This window comes from Neofelis nebulosa, chromosome 4 (assembly GCF_028018385.1).
Source record: "Neofelis nebulosa isolate mNeoNeb1 chromosome 4, mNeoNeb1.pri, whole genome shotgun sequence".
NCBI classification, from domain to species: Eukaryota; Metazoa; Chordata; class Mammalia; order Carnivora; family Felidae; genus Neofelis; species Neofelis nebulosa.
Window position 1 is genome coordinate 21,096,914 of NC_080785.1, and position 25,689 is coordinate 21,122,602.

Genomic DNA, 25,689 nt, shown 5'->3' on the forward strand with positions numbered 1-25,689 from the left:
GTACATTTATTTATTTATAAGTTATATATATATATATATATATGTATATATATACATATATATATACACACATATATGCTATTGTGATGTATTATGCATATTATGATACATGAACAACTGTGTGTATTTTTGAAGAATGAGAAAAAGAAATAGAAATAAAAGTTATAATACTTTCTCCTTGAATCTCTACAGAGTCTTGGGGATACGCTGGGTACTCGCAACCCACTCTGACAATTTCTGCTCCTCACAGCCTGCCTGACACGTAGGTGTTGTCACTTCTGTTTTATAGATGAAGAAACCGCGGCTGAGACTGTTTTAGTAATTTGCTCAGGGCTGGGATTGTAACTCATGTCTTCTGATTCCAGATGCAAGATCTTTCCATGACACCGCATCCCTCCCTTCTCTCCTCCTGTCTTCTTGCGGGCCCTTCTTGCGGGAATAGCCCTGCATTCCTATCACCCACTATTCCCTCCTTTTTCTGTTCCAAGGCTCTCCATGTTGATTGAATCTGCAGGGGATGACTCTGAATCTTGACCAGTCCAAATCAGTGCCAGTGATCCCATTCCCCTTTGCCAGACACTCATTTTCCCAGCTTCCTTTGCAGCTTGGAGTGGCCATGTGACCCAGTTCTGGCCAATCAGACATGCGCAAGTGTTCTGAGAGATGTCACCTGCTGTTAAAAGGGAGAGCCACTATAGGAGAGCGCCCTCCACCCCCCAGCACTTCTTTTCTTCTCTTGGGTCTTAAATATGATTACGTGAAGGGATGCTTGGAGCTGATTTGGGCCATGGGGAAATGAGTCTCAGGGCAAAAAGCCAGCTTGCTAAGGATGAGACACAGACAAGACAGAAAGAGACTGGCTCCCTGATAACCTCACTGAGTCCCTGCACTATACCAGGAACCACTTACCTCCAGGCTGCTCATGTGAGATATTAAATGTCTTCACTGCTTAAACAGCTAGATGGATATTTTGTTACTTGCAGACAAAGCCTTGATAACCGATGTAGTCTCTGTTCTACAATTTTGGTTAGCATTTTCCATCCTCAGTTCACCATTTTGTCAGTTTCTTCTGCTCCTCGGTCTACATGTTAACCTTTATGGAACCAGGCTTGATTCATACGGTCCAAGAAGTCACATGACCTAAAGATCTTCAAAGACTAAGCACTATTTTCCTGACTCTTCACTGTTTTGTTTTCCCAATTGTATTACTACGCATGTGTTTGTGTGTTTATAATGGCTTATTCTAGTTCTTCGCCTGGGACAGTTCTGCCCACATTGGCCCTTTCATGGGTCGCAGAGCTTGCCTTCTTTGGAAGTATTATTCTTCTGCTATGACCCACTCCAGGGCCCTTGTACTGGCTGCTTCCACTCCCCACATCTTCACTTACTTGGTTTCTTCTTGTCCTTCCATCCTCAGCTCAGATATTAACACCTCAGAGAAGTCTTTCCTAACCTGTGTGCCTTCACCCCTTACAATACTATGTTCCTTAATCTTCTTCATAAAACTAACCATTACCTTAGATTATCTTGTTCATTCATTCAACTGGTTCATTCTTGCCTCCGTCCTCAGTGCATACCGCCCAAGAGCAGAGACCTCGTCTGTCTGGAGTTCCGTTTTATCCCTAGATCCTAGAAGCTGGCACATAGTAGGAGATCAGAATATATTCGTATAACAAATGAATAAAAGAAAGTATGAATGGGAAGCTCCTTTTTGTCTATTAGATTGGATGCTGCTTAATTTATGGATCACTGAACAAAGCCAGTAAGATCTTTAAAATTAAAAAAAAGAAAAGAAAAAAGGAAAGAATGAATGGGTATGACGTACCTGCTCATCTCAATTCTTGGTTTCGTTCCCCAGGGGAATATTTCAGTATTTATGAAACAAGGGTATTTGAAGCGATCAGCCACTCTATGCTAGTGCTATATAAATACTGTACCATCATGAACTTTCTACAGCTTAAAATCCTAACTTAGAAGACCATATATTAGTGTTGTTATTATTTCCCATCTAGATGAGCCTTATTTTAAAAATGTTGAACCAGCAGAGACACTTCCAATGAAAGAAGGAATAGTTGTAATTATAATGTGGTGCTATGATCAGAATTAAGAATAATTGCTTTCTGAATTGAGTGACACTCTCTCCCTCACAATTCCACACTACCTGGTGAACACTTTTATCTTAGCATTAATAACATATTAGTGCACTTATTTGTTGATGGTGTTGTTCTCCATTCACCCGAAAACCCCTAAGGGTAGGGACTGTGCCTGAAACAGCTTTGATCCGCAGCGCAGTGACATATGGTAGGCATAAATGCTTTTTGAATGGATAATTTTAAACATGATATGAGTTACACAAAGTATCCCCTTGGCACATTTCACTCTCCAATTACAGTGAAATTAAAAAAAAAAACAAAAACCTTTATAGTTCCACAAAAATCTGTAATATCTGTTTTGATCTTTGGAAGATATCCTTATCATTGTTACCATTATCATTTCACCCTTTTTCTCTTAAGATGTATTCTCTCTTTCTGTAGTATTTATGCCTGAATAAGCGTGAAGAGTCAGGAAGGGACGTTATGACCACACCCAAAAGGTGTTGATGAAATCACTGGAGGGAAAAAGATAGGACGCTTTCATTTTCTTTGCAGAAGAAAATGATGTGAGTATCAATGATACTGATCATAATATGGGAGGAAGCATATTAGGGAAGGCAAAGGGACATTTAGGCTGGAAGTTTGGAAGTCCTGCAGAAGGAGCAAACACATTCCTTCACAGAGAGGTGCATTTGATGATGGAATAATTTCCCCCAAGAGAGAGAAGAATGCCGTTGTTTAGGTCATTTAAGACAAACAAGAGGATAAAAGTGCATTCATTATTTATAGTTTGTCCAGTGTCCACAGTATAGGTGGATGTAGGACAAAAGCCTGTTTGGCCCCCAGGTGTACAGTCTATGGGACGAGATGCCATGAATTGACATGGAGCCTGTTACCTGCAGTATCTCTGAGACACAGGGACCCCTGGCCTGGTTTTTAGGCCTGTAATGGCTTTAGGAAGTTCTTGAGGCTAAGAGGTAGGGATAGAACAAAGGAAAGAACCCCCCTCAGAGAAGTAGAGGCTGTCTAGTTGAGGTAGGACGAAAGCAATCCGAGCACACAAAAGGAATGACTGAGGACTCAGGCGAGTAAGGATTCGGGGGAAAAAGAGAAAGGGAAAGAATGAAAATTCAGAAAGGTCAATCATATGAGCCTCCACTGGACAGATGATATGGTTCCATATAGGCCTGCACTGGGCAAAGGACAATATATCTGGTGAATGAGGTACGCAGTACAGAGCAGGGAAGAGGCAGTGTTTAATGTAGCTCTGCGTCTGCTCATTCCCTTCATCCCACTCACTGACTTGACCATATTTCTGACTCCATCCTTGACTTCTCTCCCTGGTGTTGGTCTTGAGTGGGGCATAAGTTGGCTTCCATAGATATTTCTCCCAAAGCATTGAAGTTCAATACAGTAAACATTGACTGAGTCCATGCAAAGCACATGGAGGATGTGCATGTGGAGGATACAACAACAAACACGTGACAATTAAAATATCAGACCCTTGAAGACATCAGAGATCATTTCATCCAAACTCCTGTCTTCACCTAAGGATCACCTAGTTCTCCAAGTGACAGAGAACTTACTACCATCCAAGGAAATCTATTCTGTCTTTAGAGAGCTCTATTAGAAAGGTATTCTTTATATTGGACCAAAATATCTCTACATAAGATAAATTTTACTAATTGATCCCACTTTGCTATCTTGAAGTTATACAGAGCTAACGCAGCAACTCTTCCCCTTGACAACCCTTCAAATATTTGGAGGTGTCCTATTTCTTTGAGTTTTACTTTCCTGAAGCTGAACATCACCAGTTTCTTTGAATGTTCCAAATATAATAGGGCTTTAAGTCCCTTTGGGGCTTGGCCACTCCGCCTTAAATGTAGTTCAATTTTTCTTAAAGCACAGGGCCTGGAACTGTGTACAAAAGTCTGGGTATGGTTGGCTATCGCAAAGCAGAGCAGGGCTATCATTGCGTTCTTTGGGACTCTGTTCTTTATTAATAAATACAGCTTGTAATTTCATTGACTTCGGCAGCATCTCACACTGGTAACTTATTGCCAACTTTAGCTCATACTTAAAAAAAATGTGGTCACATTTCCTTGATCCGGTATTTACAAAGTTGTTTCTATACCCATATATAGGACCTTGTTTGTATTCATATTACATTTCATTTTGTTGAAATTTCCCCATAATTTTAGCACAAAAAATTACTTTTGAATACAGACCGTATATTCTATGTTGCTAAGCTTTGATCATATACTTGTAGCCTGAATAAAACAGGTTCTTCTTGATTCTGCGTTAAGATCCATGGCACCTTGATAATATATCCAAAATAAATGCAGAATCGACCCTTTCAAAGCATAGAAAAATTACAAAGTTCTATACTGATGGTCTTTTGAGGAGGCATCAAAAGAAGGAATTACGTCATACCCTCTGAAAGCCTTTCTAGAAACCCCTCTTTTTGTGACTGATGCTCACGTACCTCAGTCTTCACCATCATCATAGCCTTCCTCATACCTGGCAGCTTGCATCCTGACCCCCCACTTCCCTCCCAGGCTGCTGCTTTACTTTTCTCTCATTACCACATCCTTTTTCTTTCTGGAGTATTCCACACATTTTCTTTTTTTCTTTCTCCCTCCCTCCTTCCCTCTTTCCTTCCTTCCTTCCCTCTTTCCTTCCTTCCTTCCTTCCTTCCTTCCTTCCTTCCTTCCTTCCTCCCTTCCTCCCTCCCTCCCTCCCTCTCTGTTTCTTTCTTTCTTTCTTTCTTTCCTTCTTTCTTTCAATTTTATTTTTAAGTAATCTCCACACTCAACGTAGGGCTTGAACTCACAACCCTGAGATCAAGAGTCGCATGCTCCACTGACTGAGCCAGGCAGGCACCCCTTGTTCCATGTATTTTCAAATGTTAATCAGCTAAACTTTCCTCACCTCTTCCATTCCTCAGCGTAGTGCCCCAAGTCAACACCAAAATGCCTTACTAAAGCACCAAAACTGCCCAATATAAAGCAAAAGTATCTTTCTCCTTTAGAAAGGAGGAAGATTGTAAATGTATATTTATATTTAATATTCTTCTTTTATTGCAGTCATAGACAAATTTGATGGCCATGTCTCCTATGTCTTTACCCAAGTTGTTAGTAAATCTGTTAAACAGGTTAGTTTGAGAACAGAGCTCTGAGACAGATCCCAAGAAAATCTTCCTGCAGATTGTCTTGATGCATTAATGAGCACCTTTGGGGGTTAACCATTCAGTCAGCTAATCCATTCAGCCTGCATTGCCCCATGTTATAAGGATTTTATTAAAGAGTCTACTGAGCTCCTTGGTGCGATTCAGATATTTTCTTGTGTTTCCTCGATCTAAAAACCTCACTATCTGCTGATTTAGGGAGCAAGAATAGCCTGACAGAGTTTGTTCTTCAAGATTGCAGACTGATTCCTAGTGATCATTGTATCACATTCTAAATAATCACGTCTACCTTTTACTGAACGAGTGGTCAACATCTGGGCCAAGCTCATTTGTTTATATTTTTCAGAACTTACATTATTTTCACCTTTCACAAAACTGGAATGTTATTTGCCTGTTAACCCTTCTTTGTCTCCCCCTGCATAGTTCCTGAGAAGATTAATAACTCACTAGGGAATGTTTACCTGTTAATATCTAAATCACGGCATCGTGGTAACTTTAGCCTGGACCATCTCTGGGTGTTAGCTTCCAGGAGTTTACTGATCCCACTGTAGAAGAATATGGCCTTTGACTTGACCTAAAGCTGCTTGTTTTATCCCAGAAAGGATGTTCTGGATCATTCCTGGAATCTCTCTGATCAATTAGGGCCAAATAGAAGTCCCTAGGCTGAGAAGGGCACTGGGTGGTCTTTAGAAAATGAGAGCGGAGGACTCAACCTGTGGGATGTTTACCCCATCGTGCCTGGCAGACAGGATGCCATGTGACCTTCAAGGCGGCCCACAAAAGAGGAGCAAGATGGCACCGATAGTTGGAAACTGGAACAAAGGCAAGCTTGACTGTGATACAGATGGGGTGGAGGAGTGGCTGGCTGGATTCAAGAAGAGAGAGCGTAGAGGACTAGAGGCGTGATGAAGATGCTTTTAGCAGCAGTGTTTTTTGTTCCTTTTAAAGTAGCTTTTTTAAAAAATGGGGAATGAAATACTTGCACATGGTAAAATGTCAAAAAGAACAAAGGATGTACAGTAAAACAATGAAATATATATCGCTCTAGCTCCCGCTCTGAGGTTTCTGCTGGTAACTTACAAAATGTTCTATGTATATTTAAGCCTATATAGATATATGCATACTATTCTGTAGGTTAACAAATATGCAAATATGTATACAAATACTCTGCGCTTGTTTTTTCAGGGCATAGATAACATAGATTTACTTCATTTGTTTAAGGTTAACACCGGTTCTACTGCATGACTGTACCCTGATTTTAACAGCAGTGCTTTGAGGGAACGAAAATAGAATTGTTGCCAAACACAGAGTGTTAATCTTAAATTTGAAGCCGAGGCAGTAAATGACAGGTGTGAACAAGTTTACAATTTGGATACCTATGTAATCTGAGATATATCACTTCAATGACCCTTGCCTCAGTTTACCTAGCAGGGAAGGGAAATCACTTTCCTTCTTGATTCTGGTGTTAGAAAATATGAGTCAAATCCCCTTAAATATAGGACTTGGGAAAAACAGCTACTGGAAAGGGTATATATTAATTTTTTCTTATTATCGAGAGGTGGGGTACGGGCAGAAGGCAGCCCTTACTCTGATTACAGCTACACTAAATTGAGCTGACATTGGTGGTGCGTTTTCTGGGTGTCTGTGAATAGTCAGCTGAGCAACGAAGCAGGACTGATCTGGGCTGACGCACCTTATTCTTGGCGTATTGCTGGTCCTGGGGCGCACTGGGAAATGTTTAACAACTGGCTGTCCACAAAAACAAAAGCCCCGGTGTGTGGTTTGATTCCCGTGGTGTAAATGTTTCCAGCTGATTGCTGGCTATCAGTACACCATCACTGAATGCACACTTGGGGAGAGAGGTACACAGTTGGCTCTCCCCCCAGCTCTTCAGCAGCTGTATACCGCGGTGGTCTTGGGGCTCACAAGAACCTCACAAGGACCTCACAAGGGACACTCAGCATTTGTAAAGACTGCAGTCAGCGGAGGTGCACTGGGAGGAAGCCCTTTAAAAACAGGGGAAAGAGAATGGGGCCAGGGGGAGAATGGAGTCAGGTTTCAGAGTCCTGGAGGGAGATGTTAAAGAGGAAAGAGGTCATGACAGGCCCTTGCACCATCTCTGGAAACTCCCAGAGGCCGTCCATGGCTCTCTTTCTACTCTGAGTTAGTATGGTCACCTCTGCCCTTCTTATTCTTCTCTGTTGCTACTTTCTTCCTTCCCCCTTTCTTCCTCGTGCATGCCTTGGCCTCACTGCCAACCCATAGGCTCTGCTTAGTTTTCCAGAAGCTGCTCAGGGTTGAGGAGATCCTCTGAAGCCTGAGAGAAGATGATGTGACCCAGTCCTCATGGGGCCCTGTGTGGACGGAAAACTGCAGTGTCAGCTTCCAGCCACTTCTTATTTCCAGTCTCTTCTTGCTGTGACAAGAAGAGTCCCTGGACTTCCCTCCTCCCCTGCAGTACAGTAAAGGTCAGGGTCAGGGCTAGGGAACTCCCTTAGCACCATAGGGACTGGTGCTCACACTGAAGTCCCACACAGTCTGACCTCTGAGAGGATCCTGGGAAGGCAGGTGCCAGACAGCCGGTTCAAGAGAGCAGGATCCAGTACCACTTCACTGCTGTGTGTCCCTGAGGCTGACTCTCTGGAACTGACTCCCCCCTGGGACTTCAGGTGAGTGCTTGACTTGAGCGTTCCGTGGGCTGATGGTTTCCAGTGCCCTGGCTGGGTTTTCTCATTTTTACTTAACACGTTGGGATATTCTAAAATGCTTGATGCGAAGAGCTCTGAAGGGAGTCCCTGGCAAGGCACATTTTGGTGCCCAGTCCTGCCCAGTATGGTCACTGTCATGCACCAAGCATGGCCTCCTCTGCCCTTCTTCTTCTAAAGCCAAGTGGGCTCAAATAATAAGAGTAAGAGGCTAATGAGGCCAAGGTCAGGGGAAGGATTCCCTCTCTGTAAGTCACTGTATTAGTTATCTATTGCTTCAAAACAGAGCACCTCCAACAACATCTAGTCTCTGCTCCACAATGTCCAGGACCTCAGTCAGAAGACTGAAAGCTGGGATCATTTGAAGACTTGAAAAGGGCTAGAGAATCCTCTTCCAAGGGCTCACTCATGGGATGTCAAGTTTTGCCAGGAGTTGGCTGGGAACCTCAGTTCCTTTCTACAAGGCTGCTCAAGGGTCCTCACCACAGGGCAGCTCCCTTGCCCCAATGTGAGTGATGCAAAAGCCCAGGCTGGAAGCTGCCATGTCTCTTGTGACCTAGCTTGGAAATCACATGTGGTCACTTCTGCAGTAAAGTCTTCTTGGTCACCTAACTCAGCTCCAATTCAGTGTGGGAGGGGACTGCGTGAGGGCATGAGTACCAGATGGCAAGGATCTTTAGGGCCATTTTGGAGGCTGGCTGTCACAGTTATTTAGGAGGTTATACTTACGCCACCTGGCAATCATCTTGGAAATGTATGTTACCAGACAAGACTGTTCAACCTATCAGCACAAACCCATCTTCATTGCAAAGGAAAGTGACTTTGGGCCTTTCTGTTCTTTGTATCCTAGTCAGAGGGGCCAAGTGACTCACTTAAGCTACTTGGCAAGTGCTGGGAAGAGGCAAGATGGAGCCTTCATGTGGGAGCCATGAATTGCATTCGGTCCGTGAATTCAGGCACACTGTAGGACCTCGTGCCTTCTGGGACTGAAGTGTTTACCTTTTCTGGTTGAGCAAGATAAAGAACTGGCCAGAGCTGGGACTCTGCTATTTTCTGGCAAACGAGGTTAGGTCACATCCCCTCCCCCGCCACCTCACCCTCCATCCTGCTTCTGCGTCCTCTAATTTCTGGTTCCTGCAGTTGAAAATACAAGTTTGTGTGTTAGCCGAGAGAGAAGGAAGAATTGTGGAGAGGGTGTGGTGGATGAAGGGGTCTGGGGAGGTAGGGGAGGAAGACTTGGACCACGGGAGCTGCTTCAGGGCCCAGATCACCAATACCTGCACAATGTGTGAGTGGGGGTGGGGGAGGCACCCTCCCCACCCTGGTACCAGCTCCCCCCCCCACCTGCCCCTGCCGTGTAGCCTGGGAAACCACAACAGCAGCATGGCCAGTTGTGTCCAGCAGTATAGGTAGGCAGGGGCGATGGGAGTGATGTCCTTCCATCAAATGGCTTCTGTAGGCGGTAGACTTTTGTGATGGACCCTATGGAGAAAAACATGATCAGACTGGTTCCTAAGCACAACCACCATGGTTGTGCGTGTGTGTGTAGTGGGGGGGGTCCTGTGACATAATGAGGGGTGACAGGGAGGGAGTTGTCAGCAGAGGCCAGGTCTGTTTGAGCAGGGGCAGGCTGGGAGCTGCGATTCAGGTGTTAACATCTCTGTATCTTTGCTAGCACCCACAGGCTAGAGAAGCCTGGGACAGTGTGGGTCTACTGACCGTACCCAGCTACCAAGTTGAAGCCACAATTCGGGACTGTGGTGACCCAGGGAGACTTCTCCCTCAGTTCCAAGGGCAGCCATTTCTCTGTCCTTTTTTACTGTTCTATGGCCTGCAGTGTCAAAAATAGAACCGTTGGGTTAGAAGCTTAACCCCTTAGGCATCAGAGGAAAGAATAAGTTTGTTTCAATGGACTGAGAATCTTGAGAACAGCTGTCCTACATTGAAGTGTCAGCTTTCAAGGACGCAGAATTGAAGGTCGCTGGAATGTACAGTGGACATATGTTGACACATCCAGGAAGCAGGGGGCAGTGGGGAGTTGGGGGCCCTTCCTACTCTCTGCATCTCATCCAGGGAGGTGTCACCTGGGAAGGCTCTCCCTTCCCTCCCAGTCTCTGCGCAGTTCGGATAATGTTGATATTTCTACTCTCCTGCAGGTGGCGCCACAATTTAGGTTTTTAAGCTGCTGCCTTCCTGTGGTTTTCATCTAGTGCACTGGGTGCTGTATAAAACCCAGCCATGGGGCCAGCTCTTGGGGGAAAAAATTTCTCTATAGCACCACCAGGCTCCGGTGATTTATTTAACAAGCAAATCTGGCTTTTATCAACTTAAATAGCGGTTCTGTTCCTAGGCTAATAAAATGGTGGTAGCTAAGTGAAGGAAAACTTAAGGATTTCTTCTCCTCTCTCCTATTAAATCTGGCCCTTTTACTCAGCTGTGAGCGATGGGCCAATACTTTTCTCCTCAAGCCCCTCAATAAACCACAACCAAATTGCCACAAAAAATCGCCTCCTTGGAAGACAGGACGTTGTGAAGCAATATGACATTTCACTTCTCCCTCTTGTGGCCGTGGGGCCAGGCAATGACGACTGGGTTTCCTCACCGGCCTGGGGTAGAAGGGGTGACTTACAGATCTGATGTTAGTTGGAGAAAGTTTGGGTTCCTCTTTGCCCCTTACCAGCTGGCAGGGGCTGCAGGAGGTATGAGAGGGAGAAGGGTTTGTAACTCATGCAGAAACCCATTTTGAGCTGTTCTAGAGCTTGCCCTTCCCAGTGTGTCTATTCATAGAGAAGGGTCAAGACAACAGAGGACTTTCCTGCCCCCCTGTACTGTGCCATTAAAAAAAGGGGTGATATGTCCTTCTGCAAAGCAGTGCTAATTCCTTGGATGTGTATTGCACGTATTCCAGAGTTTCCAAGTGCATGAATAGGTAGCATTTCCTTTGAATGTCACTATCTTTAAGGGGTAAGTGGGGCAGATGAGAACGTGAGATCTCCAAATCATAGCATTCGTGGGTGGCGGTGCCTAGGTCTAGGACCAAGTCTTCTTGCTTCCAGTGTAGAGTCCTACCCATCCTACCCCATCTCACTCTCCAGCTTTGAAAGAAGAAATCCAAGAGGCCATAATAATAATAATAATAATAATAATAATATCAAGCCCCACACTGCTGCTAATTTGACCCTTCCTGTTCTCCCTCACAATGGTATTATATAACCACCCATGCAACATAGCTTCCTCCGTGTTACTAACTGGAGGGGAAGGAGGGAGAACATGGTTGGCCATATGGCCCTGTTAATGATGAGAGACTCAGCTGGGGCCACTCACGGTCCCGTGGTTGGGCCAACTTTTTGCCTCCCTTCTTTTCTGTCATTTGGTTCTGTCATTACTCTTCAGGTACCACATGATATCGTTTTTCTGAATGAAAATAAGTGACACCACACACTAGGCAGAAGATAAAGAATAATAAATATATTTTATTTGCCACCTCTAAAAAAGGTGTTTGACTTATCATCCATCCATCAGAAATTGACCCTGGGGCTCACCAGCGATATTCACACACACACACACACACACACACACACACAGTGCACAAAGAGGCTACAGGAGGGAAAATCAGTTATATTAAAAATACATGTTAGGGGTGCCTGGGTGGCTCAGTCGGTTGAGCGTCTGACTTCGGATCAGGTCATGAACCCACGGTTCGTGGGTTCGAACCCCGCGTTGGGCTCCGTGCTTATAGCTCAGAGCCTGGAGCCTGCTTCAGATTCTGTGTCTCCCTCTCTCTCTGCCCCTCCCCTGCTTGCACTCTGTCTCTGTCTCTTTCTCAAAATAAATAAACATAATTAAAAAATACACATTAGAATGGCTGAGAATGGAGGCAAAGATGTTTTCTTGCTTCCTCTCGCTTTCAGCATTTTTATGACATACCCTGAAAGCTGAGTGGCAAACACATTTGAAAGGCTCGCCTCCTCCCCCACAACCCCATTCTGCCTTTATTGAGCCATATTCCTTAAGTAACCCATTATGGTTTTCCATGGGGTTATCTATCTGTGCTGTCACCTCTGGGAAAGGCTTGTGATGATCCTGTGCAGAAATTTTAGAGCAGAAACCTTAGAGTGGGACCAGGGCCGGTGCGAGGCCAACCTTACAGGACCCTGAGCCTGAGCACCTCCTTAAATTTTGCATCCTGGGTGCCTCACCCTAGTCTCAGTCCTTCTTAGAGAGACATTTGGCCCTGGGCTTCCTCAGCCTGGATGGAGGTCCAAGGAACAGTGGCATTGAGTTATTTTGTTATGTGTTTCTCCGGACTTCCTAAACTAACCTGATATTGCGGGCTTTATCTAGAGTCTGGGATCCAGGGTTTCTGAGAGGACAGGAGCCAGATCAATGTATTAAGGCACGCTAATGAGATAACTCCTTGCTGCTTTCTGGGCCACGCAGTGCTCAGCAGAGAACCAGAGGCCACAAGGGCTCCACGCTGTCTCCTGGAACAACCTCTAACCAAACAAGCAAATGTCTGGTGTCCTCCTCGCCCCCGGCTCTGGCTTGGCTCATCTTTTCATTGAGGCCCCCACCTTTGAGAGCAAAGCTTCAACAAGGTGCTATCTGGATGGACCTGCCTGACCTGACTATGTTGCCTGCCTTGGGGCTGGTAGAGCTGGTCAGCTCCCAGCTCCTTTCAAAGACTCACCAGTTTACAACTTGGATTTCTGTGAAAATATAACCCCTACAGGAAGGTGTCAGGATTTATGCTGTCATCCATCACGTCCACCTAATGCGAAGATTCTCAAGAGATGTTTTGATGGGAGGGACAGTAAGGGGCAGGAAGTTGGGTGCCTATAGGAAAAGGAAAGTTGAGGAGTCCTGAGAGAGGAGGCCAACAACTCTGGCTCCTTTGGATGGTCCTCAGCGACTGCTGAGGCACTTAGTGACACAACTGATGGTTCCCTGGGACTATGTTGGGGGTGGGGAGCAGGGCCTTGTGCAGAGCTGGTACCTGAGTGTGGGACTCTTTTAGGCTTCTCCTGGTGGGAGGGGGGCACACTCCCAGGAGGATCTAGGCAGAGGTTTCAGAGGTGGTGCTACCCACTTCCTTTCCGCATATTTCCTCTCTGCCAGATGGCTGTCGAAACCACAACAACGTGATTTCTTTCTTCGGACTTCCGAAACTGCCCTGATGTCGGCATTGTCTGTTCTGTGGTCGAGGTTTCTGAGAACAGGAGCCAGGTCAGCCCCTCAATATAAACATGAATAGACGCGTCAGGTTACTGAGTAAGCTCCGGGGCACTCGGCCATTCATGCTCTCTCGCCCCGGCCTCCGTCCTTGGGTGCCGCGTAGGGGTGCTGGGGTTCTGATTAGGGATAGGTGCGTGCGCCTGTGTCAGCTCTGCGCACCTGAGGGTCCCTCCGACCGGCAGCGCCCGCATCCCGAGGAGGCTGAGCGTGCCTCCTTCCGAGTGGGCGCCCCGCTCCCGTGTCACCGCGTACCCGTCCCTCTCTGCCCCACATCGCCACCGGCAGGGTCGTCGGGCGCGGGCCGAGGGGACGAGGGGGGTGTCCGCCAACGTCCGTGCGAGGGGGGGCGGGGGGAGCGCCGGCGGGGCGGGCGGCCGCGGGCGCGGAGTGGGGGAGGCGCCCCCTGCCCCCTCTGCCGGCCGCCCTCCGTCGGTCTAGATGTCAGCCGCGAGCTCCGAGCCAGCCCGAGCGAGCCAGAGAGGGAGCGGCGGCGGGCGGCGGGCGGCAGGGGAGGGGAGGAGGCGAGGCGAGGGAGGGAGGCAGGGAAGCAGGGAGGGCGGGAGGGAGGAGAGGAGGACCCAGAGAGCGCCAGGCAGCTGGAGTTTTTGCAGCGCTTGGCCGGGCTTCAATGCACAGCAGCAGCGAGCCGCGGCGGCAGCAGGCAGCCCGGGAGCTCCGGCGGCGGCCGAGCCAGCGGCGGCCCCGCTCCCTGCCCCCTGCAAACTTTGCGAGCAGCACGCCCGGGGGGCCGGGGGCGCGCCCGGGAGGCCCGGCTCCGCCCGCGGCCGCGCTCTCCGCCGCCGCAGCGCCAGGCGCCGCCGCCGCCACCGCCGCAGCCCCGCGCCTCCCCGGGGAGCAGCCGGCGGCTCCCGCGGCCCCCCAGCCCCGGGCCCTCTGCACCGCCCGGCCGGTCCCCCGGCGGGGGCGGGGGCGGGGGCGGCAGCGGCGCGGCCGGTCGCGGACTGCCGGGGGGCGGCCGCCGCTGCCCAGGGAGGCGCGCAGAGGCGCCGAGAGCGCTCCCCGGCGGGTCCCCCGCGCACTCGCCGCGCCCGGGCAGCGGCCCGACCGGGCGAGCATGGGCGGCGCGGAGTGACGCCGCCGTGCCCGCTTGGCATCAAGGACATTCAGCCCGCGGGGGTGGGGACGAAGGGGGGCAGCCCCGCGTCGCCACCGCAGCCCCAGAGAGCCGCCGCCGCAGCCGCCGCCGCCGCTCCGGCTCCGGGCTAGGTGGAAGAAAGGGGTGCTTGGATTCGATCCACATTCTCCGACCTTTTTGTTGGACATTCCGCCCACCTCGGACGCCGCCGGAGGAGCTGTCAAGCCCCGCAGGCTGTGATTTCGCCCTGCGTTTCCCTTGCCTCCTCCCGGGTTCCCGGTGCCTCGGCGGAGTATTTGCGTTCGGGGCTGGGGCTGGAGGAGGCAGCCACACGCGCGCACACGCACACGTTCAGAGGAGGACGAGAGGCAGCGGCACAGGCACCATCTGCAGTGTCAATGCGGCGCTCCCGCTGAAGGAGGCAAGAGCGGCGCTTCCAGGTAAGGAGCCGGCGGGAGGGCGAGGGCAGCGCGGGCGGAGGTACCCGGCTCGGTCCGGGAGTCCTCGGCTGCCCTGGAGCCAGCCCGCTGCACACACACACACACACACACACACACACACTCGCGCGCGCGCGCATACACACACACACACACACACACACACACACACACACACACACACACACACTGGCACACGCCGCGCACACACTGGCACACGCCGCGCACACGCACCTGCCCACGTCCCACCTGGACACCCGCGTAGGTGCGGCGCGGCCAGAGCAGGTATTTCCCTCTGTTCTTTCTCCTCTGACGATCCGGACTCACACTTCTCTTACCTAGGACTTTCAGGGTGGGATTCTGCGTATGCCTGCCTCTCCCTCCCACCGGGGTAGGCTGAGGGAGCGATTTTTCAGTTCCCCGGCCCCTGGTATTTCTAGCTGGTTTTCAAAACGGGAGAAGTAATGGGAGGTTTGGGGAGACCCGCCCAGCGTCATCTCCGCTCCGTGGCTTTTGGACACCCTGGGATTTTGACGGGAGACAGACCGACAGATAGATATTCTGACAGATATTTGGAGAGCGTGGTGGCCCAGCGTGCAGGGAGGAGGCCACATAGGCAGATGGGGCTGCAGTTCTGTAGGGCGGTGCATATGGAACAGGCACTGCGTTTCCCCAGTAAGAGGCAGCACAAACGCCTTTCTGAAGCATTGCACTGCTTCCCCGGGAATGCGCCGGGATTCCAGGCAGGAAGGGGCTTCCGCATGGCATTGGGTGTGTGGCTGGTCTAGGGAGAGCATATGGGGGTCAGATCCTCCATAAGAGGTATGACCTATTCACATCTCCAATCTCTCCACAACAGCAAGCCGCCAGGGCTTGGGGACACAGGTCTTGGGTATCCCTTTCACCTCTCTACTCTTCCCTCTATGCTGTGTGGGAAAGCATGGGGCTCTTTTGCTGTGCCTCTGGCTAACACCTGTCACATGCCTTTGGAGGTGTGTGTCTGAGAAATAGAACTGAAAGGGGGCGGAGGAGGGTGTTGTAGGGAAGGGAGGAAGGTCCCCTCTCTCACGACCACCTCAGCAGTGCCCCCCGTAAGGAGGCCAGGCATTCTTGGGTTTGCCAGTGTTCCCCAAAGCCAGGTTGCTTTTGACTGTGCAGAACGACTCTCCAGAAGCCTGTGGTTCAAGGTTCTATTTCCCTAAAGCCTTTCCTTTCCTTTTCTGCCCAGCTGGAGTTTCACAGGCTGCTCATTTTCAAACTTTTTCTGGAGGAGGTAGGAGGTGGTTGGGGCTCCAAAAGGGCTTTTTTGCAGTTTCCATCGGGGGGTCAAAGAGCAATTCATTCGGGCTCGGTTGTTGTAGGGAGAAGAATGTGAGGTCCAAGTAAAACATGATTTTGGAGTTGCACGTAAATATAGCAGGGCCCCGAGTTTCTCTAGCTGTCCCTTTTGGGGTAGCTTGTGGGGCAGCCTGGCAAGAAATGGGGTGAACTTGTACCCTTTATATAAGATCATGTATTCAGAGTGTCCTACAAACTCACCAGTGGGAAAAATATGTTGGGAGTCTTCCAGAGTGCTAGGGGAAAGGAGTCAACATTCTTTGGAACAAGGGGCCTCAGTGTTGGGCACAGGATTTGGTTGATTCTGTAAATCCTGAAGATGGGTGCTGAAATAAAGGGCCCTCTGCGCACCCCCATCTCTGCTATTTTCAAACTTTTTTCGGATCCTGCAAAGGTCTCTCAGCTAGGCTGGGGAGGAGAGGAGCAGACGCCCCTGGGGGGAGATTGTATTCCTGCCGTGTGCTGTGTGTAACCGCCCTTTGACTGATTGGAAAGGGTAGATGGACTAAAGCAAAGCTCTCACAATGGGGGAGAACCCAGTAGGGGGGAGAAACATTATTTTCTTTTTGAGAATGGTGTGTGTATGCACACCCAGATACATGCGTGCTTTCTCAAAGGGTCAGTTCAACGCGATCCGCTCGTCCAGAGTGTGATGGCGGGACCCACCTCTGTCCTCCAGGCTGTGGAAGAACTGGAACGTTTCCACACGCATGCCCTATGAGTGTGTGGACAGGGAGGTCCCACGTATGCATCGAGGAACACATGGTTTTCAGAAGAAATAGCCCCAGCAACAGTGGATGGCTCCTGGATAAACATTCTCTCACTGGACCTTGATGGGGCTGAAGCATGGTGTGCTGAGCTTCCGGAAATGTCTGTGTGTCTTCCACACAGACTTCTGCTCCCTTCCCCGCTTCCCTCTCTATCTTTCCTTCCTCCTGTGTTTGCAGCCTTAGGATCCGTCACGTTCATGCAAAGCCAGCAGTCATGCTAGTTATAAGCTAAACATTTTTAAACATGGGTTCAAAAAATCCCCACACTTTTTGCACTTAGAATTAGGTACCGATTTGGTTTCTAGGGCAAAGCAGGCATTAATTAACATCTGTGTAAAGCTGAGTGTACATCATCTAATTTTTTCCTGGCTCTCTCGCTGAGCCCTGGAGCATGGCACGTCGCCTCTCTCTCTCTCTCTCTCTCTCTCTCTCTCTTTCTCTCTCTCTCTCCCACCCCTCTGTGGACTTCCTTCTAAGTTCTCTAGGGTCTTTGCACTCGCAAGGGAGTCATACTAGAAAAACCCCAATCACGAGTGCTTCTTTTCAGCGGACCCTGGCTGCTGCTAGGCTGTGCCCTAGGGGCTCCTCCGTGAGCGTGGGTTGCCCGCGAGTGCTGTTCCTTCTTGCCCAATCTGGGACTCCCTTGTGGGCTCGCCTCTGTCCTCCCAAGACTTCATCCTGGATGCCCACTGATGCCTGCAAACATTTCCAGAGGCATCTGAGGCCACCAACTTGTTTCCTTTTTCCTCTGCTCCTCTCCATGGCTTCTGCTGCTGCTGTGCCCTGCAGACAGGGAGATCTGCACGGCACAGTCTGCCTGCACTTGGCCTCCGCATCCTTTTAATCACAATGAGGGCTGCTGGGAATTGAGGGGGGGGGTGCCTTCTAGGGAGGCAGTGGTCCTGAAGTGGGGAGAGAGCTGAGGGGGCGGGGAGATTAACCGCTCTTAGCTCCTAGTTATCACTAGGCTTTGATGCAAAGAAACTGCAGCCAATCTCTCTCCTCCTAGCCAGCTAGGGGGCATTTCTTAGCCGCTTCTCCCCATCCTCACTAGGAGAAGGCACTACACAGACAATGCCACCTCAGAGACCTGTTGGAGTGGCTCCTGATGGGCGGGGATGGGCGGCAGCCCTACGGAAAACCGGCTCGAGATCCACGCCGGGATTAGTCTGTGTGACAGATGTACCATTCTTTTTTAGGCTCTCCCCTCCTCTTCTCATTTGTGTTGATGTGAAGCTCGGTGGACCCTGGGGTAGTAGAACAGCGCTCATTTCCTTCCCCTGACACCCCGTTCCTCCTTCTGCATCACTCCCTTCCCCTCCCCCCCCCCACTTGCTAATTCACCTCTTAGCTTTGTGCGCACATCCGACAGCCCATTCGCCCTCAAATTTGTGGCACTCCAAGAAATCAATATGACATGAATTTAACGACAGCTGGATGATTAAGTGTTATTTATATTTAAGAGCGGCATTTTAAAAAGACGTCGCGCTAATAAATCAAACGGCTGTTTGGGAGATGCACATGATTAGGGTAATTGCCCTACAGGCCCCATTGTGCAATGCCTGGCCCGTGCAGAGCCCTGCGGACAGTATCTCTTTGGAAGCTACTGGCCCTGCTGCTGCCTACCCTGACCTCCCACATGATCCCCTCCATCCAGACTTACTCTCTCTCGTGCCTCTCTCCTCACTGTGGGCCCGCAGCCTTCCTTAGCAGGAAGGTGGAGTCAGTGGGAACACCGAAGGGGGCTCTGCTGCTAAGTGGTAGGAGATGGGTCTTAAAAGCGAAGGCAGGCAGGAGGTCTTCATTGGCAGAGCAGAGGCCTTGTTCCACAAGGAGGAGGCTGCTTCTCTGCTTCCTATGAAGCAGCTTGGGAGAAAGGCTGCCTGAGTCCCCGCGAGAGTCTGGGCCGGCTCCCAGACCCTTGTCCTGACGATCACGCGGCATCAGCCTCCCCAGGGAAGAGGCTGTGTGGACATGAGTATTTGCCCTTGTGAAAGCTAGCAGAATGGAAAGGAATAATAATCAATGGTGATGGTGGTGGCTAATATCTATTCAGCGCGGACTTGGATGGGGCATCATTTTAGTGGTTTACGCAGGTTGGCCCTTATCCTCCATGGAACTACCCAGAGAGCCAGTTACTGTTATTATTCCCATTTCCTGCATGAGGAAGTTGAAAGGCCTGAGGCCAAAGACTTTGTCCAGGATCATACAGTTGGTGGGTGGTGGGGCCACATCTCAAGCCTGAGCAAACTGACCTCCTTCCTTATCACTGCGCTGTCTGCCTCCTTAGGTCTGTAAGGAGCATGTTGTCACCTGGGGAGATTTGTGGGAGAGTGTGCAGAGGGAGCAGAGGGCACGTAGCTCCTCCCTCGGACATGTCTGTGACCCCAGGTGAATCTGTTCTTGGAGGCTCGAGTTCCCCATGCATCAAGTGGGGCTGCTTTGTCCTTAACTGTTGGTGGGCTGTGAAATTGGGTCGTTGTAACAGAGTGCTCAGTTCCTGAGGGTGACTCTTGCCTCTTTTCGTAGCTCCCATCTCTCCCTGGGAGAAAGTAAGGAGGAGTGAATGAGTGCAGTTCTCATCTCTTCTTTTGATTCCATGAGGCCCTGAGTCTTGTGCTGGTCGGAATCTAGCTCTCTCCAGCAACGGCTTCAAATTTGCTGCCATTGTGGAAATACCACTCTCTCATTTAATCCTTCAAACCATCCAGCAAGGGAGGGGGGCACTGTTTATTCCCATCTTGATGCTGTAGGGACTGAGGCCCAATGCCCAAGGCTCTAGGACACTACATAGCGGATGGTCTTTTCACTCTTGGGGAAGGATGCTTACAATAGGGACTTGTTGGTTCATTCATTCATTAGCCCTCGGGTTCATTAGCCCCAAAGATTCCCCAGGGAATCTTTGAAAGCCAGGAAAGGAGTCTTTGCCTGTGGGTGTCATGCAACGCTGGGCGCCTGGCACATATAATTGTGGGAGCAGAGGTTCAGTGGAGGTTGGTGCCAATGGCTGCGTGTGTGGAAGGTCATCCTGTGCACTCAGTGTGAGTGGAGCACTTGATTAGGAATGACATCCGGATCCTGAGCGGTGGACGCTTGGAAGTCCTGAAGGAACCTGTAGACCTGGCCGGAGGCTGCTGTCCCATCCCAGAGCCAGGCCTCAGCCGCCTGATTTGGTCTCTCTGGCCTCAGCATTTTAGGGAATAGCCACAGGTGATACTCTTGTGGTTAGTGGTTTCTTCTTTTTTTCCCTCCAAAGACAAACTTTTATTCTGCACTTCCTTTGGCTTCTCTATGCTGTAAGGTGAGCAGAAGCTTCTGCCAAACTCGAGGTGGCTCCCAGGGGTGCATTTCATCACCTCCCCTCTGGCGCAACAGTGGGAGTGGCCGAAACTGGTGGATGCGGGGTCCTGCTCAGACGTGCAGCAACAGGTGCATGCGAGGTGTTCGGCACCCTCTCTTTGCCGGCCAAGCTTGGCTAGCCCCTCCCGCTCCACAGTGCCTTCTCCATGAACCAGGATTCGCAGCAGCAAATTGGATTTTGGAATGTTTTGTCACTCCAGCACAAAACAGATCACTAGCTAAGAGGATATCACCTCTGCAGTCGATGCACTGAACGTAGACTAACGGAATCAATTCCGAGGTCTTACGGGGAAGAGTATTTTCATTAGGAAGCATGAGGAGAGGAGCAGTGGAGGAAGAGGGCCCTGGGACTGTAGGAAAGGAAAACCATAGCATTTCAAGGGCTTTCCTGGTCTTCGCTCAAGATCAGCTTTACATCTGACATACTCATTGAACTTGCCTTTTACGAGCACAGCTGGATTTCCCTCATGGTGAGTGGGGTCTAGAGCTAGAGGCTGAACAAACCATTCCTTGGCTTTGGCCCAGAGGGCGAGGAGAAGGAGAGTAAGCAAAGCAGACTTGGCTGATTGTTTCCTTCTCATGGCAGGAGTAGACAGTGAGAGGAGGGCATGTCAGGTCAGCAGCCATCGGGACATATAATTGAACCAGCCTACGTAGAACGTCAGCTAACCTTGCAGACATAGTTAGGGTTTATTTCCTCCCTCTCCATCTCAGGCTTGCTTCCTGAAGGCAAATTTAAAATAGAGCAGAATTTCCCCAAGTTCATTCTGTGGGAGTGAATGGGTGTTACATACACAAAATGTTCTCATGGCCACAGTTGGAGAAACCCTTAGTGTAAAGAAAAGCTAGGGTTCCTTGGTGCAGAAGTTCTCAGAGCCTTCAAACACAACTAACTTGGATTGTGAAACCACAATAAGGAGATGTACTGTATGGTGGCCCTGGGAATCCACTGAGAAAGGCTGGCCCAAGACAAGCACTTCATTTTTCTATTCTTGACTGAATAAAGGATGGATTCTACGAGGACAGTTTCAGCAGAGCATTCATTCTATATACACTAAGTACAGGGTTCTAGTGATTAAGTAGATATGAGGGTTTCAAGCAGAATTTTGCCAGATGGGCAGGCAGTCTGACTCCAGGCTCGGTGTTTGCCCCTTGTCCTTCCTAGGCAACAGGGAGGTTCTCAGGCAGGAGTGAGGTCCAGGCAGGTGTATATTTTCTCAGGTTCCTAGACAATTCTGGTGTGTTCCCCCTGGTTAAAAAGCCGTGGTGTTGTGGGGAAAGCTGTGGTTTGGGGAAAAATATGTGTAGACTATCCCAGATCTGTCACTTACAGCCAAGGGGGCTTGGGAAAAATCCCCTTATGTTTCAGTATCACCACTGATAAAATGAAAGGGTTGGTCTAGCTCAGTGATTTTAAACATTTTAATTTTTTTTTAATGTTTATTTATTTTTAAGAGAGAGAGAGTGCTCAAGTGCACAAGCGGGGGATGGGCAGAGAGAGAGGGAGACACATAATCTGAAGCAGGCTCCGTGCTGTAAGCTGTCAGCACACAGCCCAATGTGGGCCTCGAACTCATGAACCTCGAGACCATGATCTGAGCCGAAGTGGGATGCTTAACCGACTGAGCCACCCGGGCACCCCAAAACACATTTTAATATGGATGGGGTAGAGCTCTTTATTCAAATGAAGTTCTATATGGGATTCTGACCCACAGCACAGATGGGAGAAGGACTGTTCTGGTCAGAGCTGTGGAGGAGCCCAAAGCCTTGTACTTTCCGTCTGTCTGCCCCTCACCCGCAATCTTGGCCTGGGCTCTCTAGCAAGCAGAGCCTGAGGCAAAAGCTGACGTGGGAACACTTTCTTGAGAGGTGGAAGCCCAGAGCAGCAAGAGTGAAGGAAAAAGGGGGAGAAGTAGGGAAGGAACAGAAACACCAAATGTACAAAGAATCCAAAGAATGTGTTGCCCAGCCAGCCAGAGCTTCCTGAGGAAGCACAGCTGGTGGTTCATTACCTAGACAAGCCTGATGGGAGCATAGCCTCAGAAGAGTCTGGAGGGCAGGCACAGCCAGCATCTGTGCTGGGACCTTGTTGTGAGCTGTGGTTCCTTGGGCACCATTCGCCCCAGGAGGCAGGAACGCCCCCTCACTTTGAGGTTGTGAAATTAGCTCAAACCAGAGCCTCTGTGGTCAGGCCCCTCGGCTGGGGCTTCAGTGGCTCCCCCCACAGTGGACCTGCTGGAGCTTGGCCTTTGCCCTGAAGGAAGAAAGTCTTCGAGAACTTTAAGAATAATGTGAGGCATTCCAGGGGCCACTCAGGCTAGAAGCGCCAGGGGCAAGTGGCAAGTGGCTGAAGGCCAGAATTGGGGGTGAGAGTGGGACTTCAGGAAAGATCTGAGCAGGTACAGAAATTGGGGGTCTGGGATAATGGGTTCTGCATAAGACGCATGGTTCTTCAGAATAGAATCAGATAGTGAGCCAGAGCAAGCTGCTCCAAGAAGGTATCATTCAGCCCCCAAAATTCTTGACTCCATGGCCACAATGGCCAACCACACTGTGGGTTACCTAGTTAAGCCACATTAAGAATGGGTTCCAGTTAGGGAGTCTAGGTGGCTCAGTTGGTTAAGCGTCCAACTCTTGGTTTCCACTCACGTCATGATCGCAAGGCTTCGTGGGTTCAAGTTCCACATCAGGCTCTGCGCTGGGAACGAAGAGCCTGCTTGGGATTCTCTCCCTCCCTCTCTTGCTGCCCCTCCCCCACTCGTGCTGTCTCTCTCTCTCTCTCTCTCTCTCTCTCTCAAAATAAATAAATAAATAAATTGAAAATATTAAAATAAAGAGAATGGGTTCCAGTTAGGCTTCAAGAGGCTTTCCCTAATTTTTAGGCTTTTTAAGCCAAAGAAGTGCCTGCCTTCCACATGGTGGTGTATGGATATCTCAGACACTTCTGTCTGCAACGGCTGAGGGGCATGGCTGCTTGGAAGCTGGGGTCAGAGGCAAATGCCCTCTGCCTTTCTCCTGGTTTTAAGAAATATTGTAAGCACTGAAATATAAAACAAAAGGGGGCATTTTTGCATAAAATACTTCCCATAAGTCATGCCTCCAGCCGGCGTCCCTTCCATTTTACATCTCTTGGGCATTGAAGCCCCTCCCCGGTCAGGCGGAGCAAAGGAGTGATGCTTGCCCTATGCTTGTGACCCCTTTCCCCGCTCTCTTCACCATTAGATACTGACCCCCGCCTTTCTTCCCGAAATGCACTTGCCCTTAACTGCTGATTGATGTGAGCAACTCGCTGACTTGGAGACACGTGTCTGCATTAGCATGTCTGCCTGAGATTTCCGGCTCCTGCGGGTCAGGACCAGCCGCTGGTTGAAGTGTGTCTTGTGTGATCAGAACTTAATTCATACTTTGTAATAAAGGTGAGGAAGCTGATGCTGGTGGTCGCGATGATGGCCATAGCATTTTATTTTCTTGTGTCGGTAGATGAGAGAGACCATTTCTTACTTCTCTTGTGTACTTGGTGCCCAGATTAGGGCCTATCATACTGGAAGCAGTCAATAAACATTTGCTGAGTAAATAGGATTAATAAATGGAGCAGGAGAAGGTGGAGACGAATGGCCTGTAAAGGACAGAAGTAGGGGCATGCGAATCAGCTGCTATGGCAAGTGCTTGCTCTCCGGCAGGGGCAGGGTTGGAGCCACATCAAGGAAGTAGCTCTTTGAGAGGATAAGATGAACCAAGATGAGTGCAGGCTGAACCCAGCTGTCACCTTAGAGTGTCCTGGGTGATGGTGGTTTGGGGGCAGGTGGTCTGTTGACACTGACCCACATGGAGTTGAGCTCCTGCTTTCCATATAAAACTAAGTGTGGGTTTGGGTGCTGGGAGATGGGGTGGAATAACCAGAGTGCATTTCCCAAAGCATCCCAAAGACAAGTCCCTTCATGGAAGAAGCATCCGTGGCCAAGTAAGCCTTGCAAACACCTTATGCTCTGTGTTCCTCTTGGAGATTCAAGACTTACGTTAAAGGCATAGGACGGGCACCTGGGTGGCTCAGTTGGTTAAGTATCCGACTCTTGATTTCGGCTCAGGTCGCGATCTCACAGTTGTGAGATGGAACCCGGCACCGGGGTCTGCACTGTCAATCTGGAACCTGCTTGGGATTCTCTCTCTCCCTCTCTCTATGCCCGCCCCAGCTCGTGCACACCCTGTCTATCTCTCTTACTCTCTCTCTCTCTCTCTCTCTCTCTCAAATAAATAAACATTTAAAAAGGCATAGGAATCCCGCTGTAGAGACACCTGTTTAATTATTTTTAGCCAGCCATTTTTCAGCTTGCTTGGTGGTGTGTGTTTAAGCCAATCAACAGTTCCTGGAACAAGTGTTGGACAGAAGACATTTTGGTGAAATCGTTTCAAGTGAAAGCTTTCAGGTTTGAGTTTGGTCCGGAGGAGAAGAAACAGGAGAATGAATGTACTGAACTGTTACACAGGGGAACATGTGGGCTCCAACTGCCTTCTTCTGGTCCTTGTCATTTGCCTTTGAGACTCTCAGAAATGGCTGTGAATTGTTATGAGATATTGACAACCATGGTGTACCTAAGGTACCCATGTACCTTCTCTAAAGGGACCGTTTTAAGGAGTGTGATTGTGGCTCCAACAGGTTTGTGGAAATGTCTCCAACACGTAGCACCTTTTGGTTGCATGTAATAGATCAGGATGAATGTTTGTAAAGTATGTGAGTAATGACATTCACCTTCTCGATATTGTTTTTTTCAGCTACATTTATCCAATAAGAGGTTTCAGTAGAACTGGCAAACATACACATTCTCATTAACAGAGAGGGCTTGAGTTATTAAGACATACCTTCCTAGATTTTGGGTAGTTGAAACAAAGGATTTTCTCTTGGAGAGGAAACTTTGCTACCCCAGAGAGGCTAAAGTTTTCTAACTAGACAAGAAATCCATGGTTTCCATCATTGGGTACTGACCCGGAGAGTGGAGTTAGACATTTCCCATGGGCAGCATTTCAGTGCCCAGTACTCATCTTACATAGGTAATGATGTGTGTGTGTGTGTGTGTGTGTGTGTGTGTGTGTGTGAGAGAGAGAGAGAGAGAGAGAGAGAGAGAGAGAGAAAGAGAGAGAGAGAGAGAGAGAGAGAGAGAGAGTGAGTTGGGGTGGGGGTGGGCTAACACCCCAGTGGTATTTGGATTTGGTTCACGTGGGGACACCGGCTAGTGACCCACATGCCCAATTATAAGCCCTCGGCCATGCTTTGCCCAAGCACCATGCTCCTTTCCAAAGTGAATAACAGTTGCTAACACACACTTACTAACAAAATTCCCCTGATGCCCATTCATGAAGCATTGCACTGGTGATTCTATCAGCATTAAACTGTTTGGTGACGGAGTTTAGAATTATAGGAATCGGAGAAATGAATTAGCAGTAAATCAAGTCCCAGCTGAGTTCGAACCCAA

At 49.3% G+C, this 25,689-nt stretch overlaps 1 protein-coding gene across 3 annotated transcripts in view; it reads left to right on the top strand.

The window, feature by feature from the left end:
- The first annotated feature begins 7,786 nt into the window (after window positions 1–7,786).
- The window catches only part of PLXNA4 (plexin A4), a 448,488-nt gene continuing 430,585 nt past the window's right edge, over window positions 7,787–25,689 (top strand). The window contains exon 1 of one of the 3 annotated variants that reach the window (XM_058724248.1): window positions 7,787–7,953. The gene's annotated coding sequence lies outside the window, so the exon portion shown is untranslated. Of the gene's footprint in view, window positions 7,954–13,802; window positions 14,757–25,689 lie in introns of those variants that run through there. The other 2 variants (XM_058724250.1, XM_058724247.1) reach the window with 2 other exon arrangements.